Here is an 8,289-nt window from a genome sequence, read left to right as displayed (position 1 = left end):
ACAAGCCAGCCCTGGTCCGCCGGCCGCGCGGTCGCGCTCGGGTCCCGCCCTGCGAGCCGCGCAGCTTAATGACGTCACGGGACAACCGGCCCCGCCCCCAACAGGCCCCTCTTGGCCTTGTGAAAGGCCGCTCGGGTACTGGCCCGCCCCGCCCCGCCCCCAGCCTGGGTGCAGGGCGCCTGCGCAGGAGAACAGCCCGGGGAGGGCCAGGAGAGAAACCAATGAGAGAGTAAGAGTGTCCGAGGGGCCTGCACGTTTCTTAATCTCCCCTAATCTCATTATCATCTTCACAGATTAAGAGCAAAGTCAGAAGCTGTAGAGTGGTTGAGGGCAAGAACCCAGTGTTCCTGTTCTCTGCTGTGTCCCCAACAGAGTATGAGACACATTCAACAGATGTTGAAGGAAGGGCAGTGGGCTGGGGTGTAGGCCACTTGGGTACTTGCATAGCATTCGTGAGGCCCTGGTCTGATCCCCAGCACCGAAGTGGGGGTGGAGGAGGAGTGAAGGAATGCTGTCTATAGCATCTTACTATGTGGACACAGATGGCTCTCATCCCAAAACCACTTTTCCCACATTTAGACTAACGTAACCCAAAGTCTGTTGGACATTCTCAGTCACCTCAATCATCCTAAATCTTGTAAATTTAAATTTCACCGTATGTTCTTTTCCCATATGTCCGCTTTTTTCCCCCAGTGAATGGCATTACGATCCTGTTCATTCAACCACAAATCTGAGAAAGTCTCCCTTTTGCTCATTCCCTAGAGCCTACAATACATTTAATTGAGTTTACCTCCTAATTGTCTCCCACATTTATCTGCCCTCTCCTCTATCACCACAATTCATGTGTTCACTCTCAGCAGAATTTTTACAGTAAACTCCAGTTCATCATGTCTGATGCCAGTTGTGATCCTCTTAATGCAATCTCCACAAAACTAAAGTTGTACACACATGCATATACACAAATATGTATGACAGTGATTAAATCTTGTCAACGACTCCCCACTTTTATTAAGATGAAGCTGATATCCTGAAGACGGCCTATAAGAACCTCTGGTTTAATAGAAGGGTCTGCAGTTAGTTGTATGTTGTACTTCTGGTCTTTTTGTTCCATCCTGGTCCCATCCTGATCTTTTCTCAGTGTCTCAATAGGTCATGTTTCTTATGAGTCCATTTCCCTGTCTGGATCACTACTTTTCCCCTAAAGTAGTGATCCAGATACAGGCTAATGTCCACTTATCCCTCAGGTTTCAGCTTAGTGTCCTAATTTCTGGAAACTTTTCCTGACCCAAGTCTACTTCAGGAGCACCACCTTTCAGCTTCCATAGCGCTCTGTCTTCCATCATCAAAGCACTTATCACAGTGTTATATAGTAGAGTGTTGACTCCTCTGCCTTTCCCACTCTGTTGTAAACTGCACGGGAAAGGTTATGTCCTTCTATAATAAATCCTCAAGGGTTAACACAGTGGCCTGTGTAATAGACATTTATTGAATCTGAATTTGGAAAATGAATGATGTACCCAAGGTCATAGAGCTAGGAAATAGGAAACAAGCGATCCTTTAACACAGGTCTCCGTGGTTCTAAAGCTGAATGTCTTTGCATCTCACTCTAAAATTCTTAATACCTATTTAATAGCAAGGATGTCTCTGGTAATCTTGCTATGGACCCATCTTCAAAATACTAATCCAAAGGGCATAAGGTAAAAGGGATTACAAAAGAAATGAAAAATTGTACTGAAAAAGTTAACATACCTAACAAATTTAGTAATTTATTTGAATGTGGTTGTATAGCATTGAATGCAATCAAAATATAGGCAAGGTAAGTGACACTTTATTTTTTAATATATATGATTATAACCAAATAGTGTTGGAACAACCAGATGAACATATAGGGAAACATGATCCTTTATTCTTACCTTATTCCATATGCAAAATTAAATCAAGATGGATCATAGACCAAAACATAAAATCCAAAATGGGACTGGGCATGTATCTCAGTGGTAAAGAACTTGCCAAGCATGCATAAAGCCCTGAGTTTGATCCCTAGCATCACACACACACACACACACACACAAAAAAAAAAAAAAAAAAAACTCAAAATAATAAAGTTTATAAAAGAAAACATAGGAAAGTATCTTTGCAGGCCTAGGACAAAGTTTGTTTGTTTGTTTGTTTGTTTTATGTTTTTGTTTTTACATGGGTCTTAGAGAGTGTAAATCAGAAGGGAAAAAAATGATAAAATGGGTTTTGATAAAATAAAAGTCTTCTACTCATCAAAAGGCATTGTTAAGAAATTGAAACAGCAAACCACAGAGAAAAGTATTCATATATAACAAATACTTGTCACATGTGACAAATAACTTATTTCCAAAAATATATGTAATACCCAAAAATAAAAAGAAACTTCTATAGAAGTTTCCAATTCCTATCAAAATGAAGAAGGCACATCCTCTCCTGTTTCTCCCACTGAATGTAATTTAAAACCTCAAACAGAATGAAAGGAATATCTGAGGATTCTAAAAAGTAAATGGCAGAAAGAGTATGGGGAAGGAAATCAGAAGTTGAAAAATCACCAAATCAAGGATGAATTTCCCAATGTTCCCCATTCTGTTTCTCTCTCATCCTGTACTGAAAGGCAGCTGAAGATGTGTATATTTTGTACATCAAAGTGAATATAATTCATACCATTAAACTGTATATTTAAAACTATGCTGGAGTGTAGCTTTTGCCCACTATGTGCAAAGTCCTGGGTTTGATCCCCAGTACCCAGTGGGGAAAAAGTTTAAAATGGTAAATTTTATACATTTTATAACAATTAAAAGAAAAACTATAGAAAATCTAGAGAAGTAATAGATGAATTTCTGGATGGATATGACTAATCTAAATTGAGCCAACAAGATATTTTTTAAAAACCAAAATAGATCAATAACAGGTGATGAGACTGAAGAAGAAATAAAAACTCTCCCAACAAAGAAAAGCACAGGAGTTGATGAACTTATGCTGAACTTTACCAGATATTTAAAAAACTAACATCAAAAGACCTCAAACTAAGCCAGGCACAATAGTGCACACCTGTCATCCCAGCAGCTCAGGAGGCTGAGGCAGGAGGATCACGAGTTCAAAGCCAGCCTCAGCAAAAAGAGGCGTTAAGCAACTCAGTGAGACCCTGTCTCTAAATAAAATACAAAATAGGGCTGAGGATGTGACTCAGTGCTCAGTGCCTCTGAGTTGAATCCCCAGTGCCAAAACAAAACAACAAATAAACAAAACCCTCAAATTATTCAAAAAAAAAAAAATAGAATGGGAAGTAGCCCTTTCAAACTCATTTTAGGAAGCCAGTATTAGTCCTTACCAAACCAGATAAGGACTCAACAAAAAAAGAATACCATAGGCCAATATTCCAGAAGAACATAGATGCAAAAATCCTCAATAAAGTACTTGCAAATTGAATTCAACAGCACATTAAAAAAATAACACACCATAATCAGGTTGGTTTAATTCAAGGGAGGCAAGGATGATTCAGCATACACAAATCAATAAATGTAATATAGCACATAAATAGAATCAAGGGAAAAATCACATGATCATCTTGAAAGATAAAGAAAGAAAACCTTTGATAAAATCCATCATCCCTTCAAGATAAAAACCCTGAATAAAACCAGGGATGGTGTGCACATCTATAATCCCAGCTACTCAGGAAGGAGGCGGACACAGTAGGATCTCAAGTTTGAGGGTAGTTCGAGCAACTTAGTGAGAACCCACGTCGAAATAAAATTAAAAGGGCTGGGATATAATTCAATTTGTCAGGCCCTCAAAAAAAAACCTGAATAAATTAAATATAGAAGGATCATACCTCAACATAATAAAGGCTACATATGAACATATGGCAAACCCATAGCCAACATCATAGTGAATAGGAAAAAACTGAAAGCATTTCCTCTAAGATCAGAAACAAGACAAGGGTGACCATACCTACTATTCTTATTAAATATAATAATAGAGCCTTGTGCAGTGGTGCATGCCTGTAATCCCAGCAGCTTGGGAGCCTGAGACAGGAGGATCACAAGTTCAAAGCCAGTCTCAGTAACTTATCAAGGTCCTAAGCAACTTAGCAAGACCCTGTCTCAAAAATTAAGGGGCTGGGGATATGGCTCAGTTGGTAAAGTGCTTGCTTTGCATGCATAAGACTCTGGGTTCCATCCCCAGCACAACAAAAAAATAAAATAAAAATAAATAAAAAATAAAAAGAGCTGATGATGTGGCTCAGTGGTTAAGCATCATTGGATTCATAGCCTGGTACCAATAATAATAATAATAGGAATTTTAGCCAGAGCAATTAGGCAAAAGAAACAAATAAAAGGAATTCAAATAGGAAAGGAGGAAGTCAAATTATCCCTGTTTACTTATATGATTCTATATGTAGAAAACCCTAAAAACAATTACAGAAGAGATGAAAAGTCGTTCTTTTGAACATAGAACTAGAAAACAATAAAGCATCCGCATGTAAAATCAACATATGAGCATCAGATCTGCTATAAACTAATAACAGAGAAGCAATTCCATTCACAATAGCCTCAACAACAACAACCACCCCTAGGAATAACCTAATTAGTGGGGTTATCAGGACCTCTACAACGAAAATTACAAACCACTGAAGAAAGAAAATGAAAAATAAGGTGGAAAGACCTCCCATGTTCATGGATTGGGAGTATAATATTGCTAAAATGGCCCTACTACCCAAAGAAATGCACAGATTTGGTGCAGTCCCTATCAAAATACCAATGACTTTCTTCACAGAACTGGGGGACAGGGATTATAAATTCTTATGAAAAACAAAGGACCCTGAATAGCCAAATCAATCCTGAGCAAAAAATAAAATGCTAGGGGCATCACAATACCTGATTTCAAAACGTACTACAGAGCCATCACAACAAAAGTAGCATGGCATTGGCATAAAAAGAGACACATAGACCAAAAGAATAGAAATAAATTCACAGGGGGCTGGGTGGGGTCATAGCTCCATGGTAGAGCGCTTGCCTAGCATGTGTGAGGTACTGGGTTCAATTCTCAGCACCACATAAAAATAAATAATAAAAAAATAAACTAAAAATAAAAATTTAAAAAAAGAAAGAAATTCACAGGGTTTACAGCCCACTGATTCTCAACAAAGGTACAAAAACGTACACTGGAGAAAAGACACCTCTTCCACAAATGGTGCTGGGCAAACTGGAAATCTACATGGAGAAGACTGAAACTAGATTCCTCACGTCCTGTGCAAACATCAACTCAAAGTGGATCAAAGACCTACTTAAGACTTGACACTTTCAAACTAGTTGGGGGGAAACACTCCAAGACGTTGGCACAGGCAACAATTTCCTGAATAGGAAACAAAAGCTAGAATTGGCAAATGGATTACATGAAATTAAAAAGTCTCTCTACACCAAAGGAAACAATCAACAGGGTGAAGAGACAACCCACAGAATGGGAGAAAATCTTTGCAATCTATTCATCTGACAGGGGATTGATATCCAGAATACATAAAGAACTCAAAAAAAAAAAAAAGAATAAGTCATTCAATCAAAAATGGGCAAATGATCTGGCTGTGGTGACTCACGCCTGTAATCCCAGCAACTCAGGAGGCTGAGACAGGAGGATCACATGTTCAAAGCTAGATTCAGCAACTTAGTGAGGCTCTGTCTCAAAATAAAAAAATTAAAAGGACTAGGGTTGTGGCTCAGTGGTTAAGCATCCCTTGGTTCAATCCTTGGTAGCCCCACCACCACCAAAAAAGAAAAGAAAAGAAAAAATGGGCAAATTATATGACAATTATTTCTCAAAAAAAAAAAAAAGAAGAAAAGAAAAAGAAAGAAAGAAAGAAACATAGATGGTCAATAAATATATGAGAAATGCTCAATATCATCAGCCATCAGAGAAATGTAAATCAAAGTTACATTGATATTCTTTCAGTCAGATGGCTATTATCAAAAAAATTAAAATAAAAAATAAATAAATACTGGTGAGGATGTGGAGAAAAAAGAATCCTTATACAACATTCATAGTAATGTAAATTAATACAGCTTCTATGATAACATAGGATGAAGTTTTCCTCAAAAAAACTAAAAATAGAAGTACCATGTGATCCAGCTACACCAATACCTGGGTATTTATCTGAAGGAAATGAAGTCAGCATACAAAAGAGATAATTGCATGCTCATGATTGTTGCAGCACTAGTCACAATAACTAAGATTTAGAATCAGCCAGGTGCCCATCAAGAGATAATAGATAAAGGAAATACGGTACATATAAACAATGGAGTATTATTCAGCCAAAAAGAAGGATGACCCAGGGCTGGGGACATAGCTCAGTTGGGTAGAGTGCTTGCCTCACATGCACAAGGCCATGGCTTCAATCCTCAGCACCACACACACAAAAAAAAAAAAAAAAAAGAGGGGGAGGAGGAGGAATAGCAGCAGCAGCAGCAGCCTCCAGGCAAAGTGTACACGGCCTGTAATCCCAGCGATTTGGGAAGTCCAGGAAGGAGGATCACAAGTGCAAGCACAGCTTCAGCAACTTAGCAAGACCCTTCCTTGCTCAAGATAAAAAATAATTCAGCATACTATAGTAACATAGCCACACCAATGCTTATCGCAGCTGAATTCACAATAGCTAAACTGTGGAACCAATCTAGGTGCCCATCAATAGATGAATGGAGGGGCTGGGGATGTGGCTCAAGCGGTAGCATGCTCACCTGGCATGTGCAGGGCGCTGGGTTCGATCCTCAACACCACATAAAAATAAAATAAAGATGTTGTGTCCACCGAAAACTAAAAAATAAATATTAAAAAATTCTCTCTCTCTCTTAAAAAAAAAAATAGATGAATGGAAGTTGGAGTTGTGGCTCAGCGGTAGAGCACTCACCTAGCAAGTGTGAGGTCCTGGGTCTATCCTCAGCACCACATAAAAAATAAATAAAATGAAGGTATTTAAAAAGATGTAAGCATAATATATTATTAAAAAATAGATGAATGGATAAAGAAATTGTAGTACATATACAATGGAATATTACTCAGCATTAAAAGAGAATAAAATTATGGCATTTGCAGGTAAGTGGTTGTAGCTGGAGAATATCATACTAAGTGAAGTAAGCCAATCCCAAAAAACTAAAGAGAACAAATAAAATTTTTTTTTAAAAAAAGAGAGAGAAAATAATGAGGGCTGAGAATGTGGCTCAGTAATAGAATGCCCCCAGGTTCAATCCCCAGTACAAGAAAGAAAGGAGGAGACATGAGGTTGTGGCTCAGTGTTAGAGCACTTGCCTGGCATGTGTGAGGCACTGGGTTTGATTCTCAACACTACATATAAATAAATAAATAAAGGTCTATCAAATTTTTTTTTAAAAAACATTTTAAAAATTAAAAAAAAAGTATTGTTAAAAAAACTGAAATTAGTTACATTTAACAAAGATTTAAGTAAGCAATAAAAGTTTCTTGAAGAGGGAGTATTCCAGACATAAGATGGTTCAGAATGCTTCCACGAACATGAAAAACAGAAAATGATATTACAAAGTTACACAACTGGTAAAGTTTCAAATTTCTCTTACAGGCATGTTGGTAGCCTTCATCCTGTGATTGGCTGAGATTCTGTTGCTTAGTTACCACAACATACTCTTGGGTTTGGTTAGGTGCTTTACACCTCAGGATAGGAAGGATGGGCTACAGTTCTCTCCTTTTCTATGTATGGAACAGCCTTACACCAAACTTTATGACCCAGTACAGACACAAGGTTAGGTGAAACTTGTCAAATTTACATTATACCACCTGAAAAACAGAAAAATATGAGAGAAAAAAAATAGAACCTCAGAAACCCAGGGAACAATACCAAAAGATCTAACACTAGTGTCATCAGAGTCCCACAAGACAGGGAGAAAGAAAAAATGAATATTTGGTGTAGGTAAACCAAACAAACAAACAACAACAACAAAAAAAAACCTGATAAAATAATGGCTGAAAACATCCCCCCAAATAACAAAAGACATAAATGTATAGACTCAAGAAGCTCACCGATCCCCAAATGGCAAACACAAAGAAACCTACCCCCAATGCATGAAAATCAAACTGCTGAAAATTAAAGGGAAAAAATTCTGAGAAATAGCCAGTGAAAAGTGCCGCAGTCTGGCTGGGCACAAATCACGAGCCACTGAAGCAGGAACAAACTTTATTTTTAAACTGCAGGAAAACACTTCACACAGCTCCTGGGGAATCCTCCCGAACCCCACGAGGCTTGTCCAGGAA

The sequence above is a fragment of the Marmota marmota genome, unplaced genomic scaffold, assembly GCF_001458135.2.
Source record: "Marmota marmota marmota unplaced genomic scaffold, marMar, whole genome shotgun sequence".
Classification (NCBI taxonomy): Eukaryota; Metazoa; Chordata; class Mammalia; order Rodentia; family Sciuridae; genus Marmota; species Marmota marmota.
Note: the sequence above shows the minus strand (reverse complement) of the source record.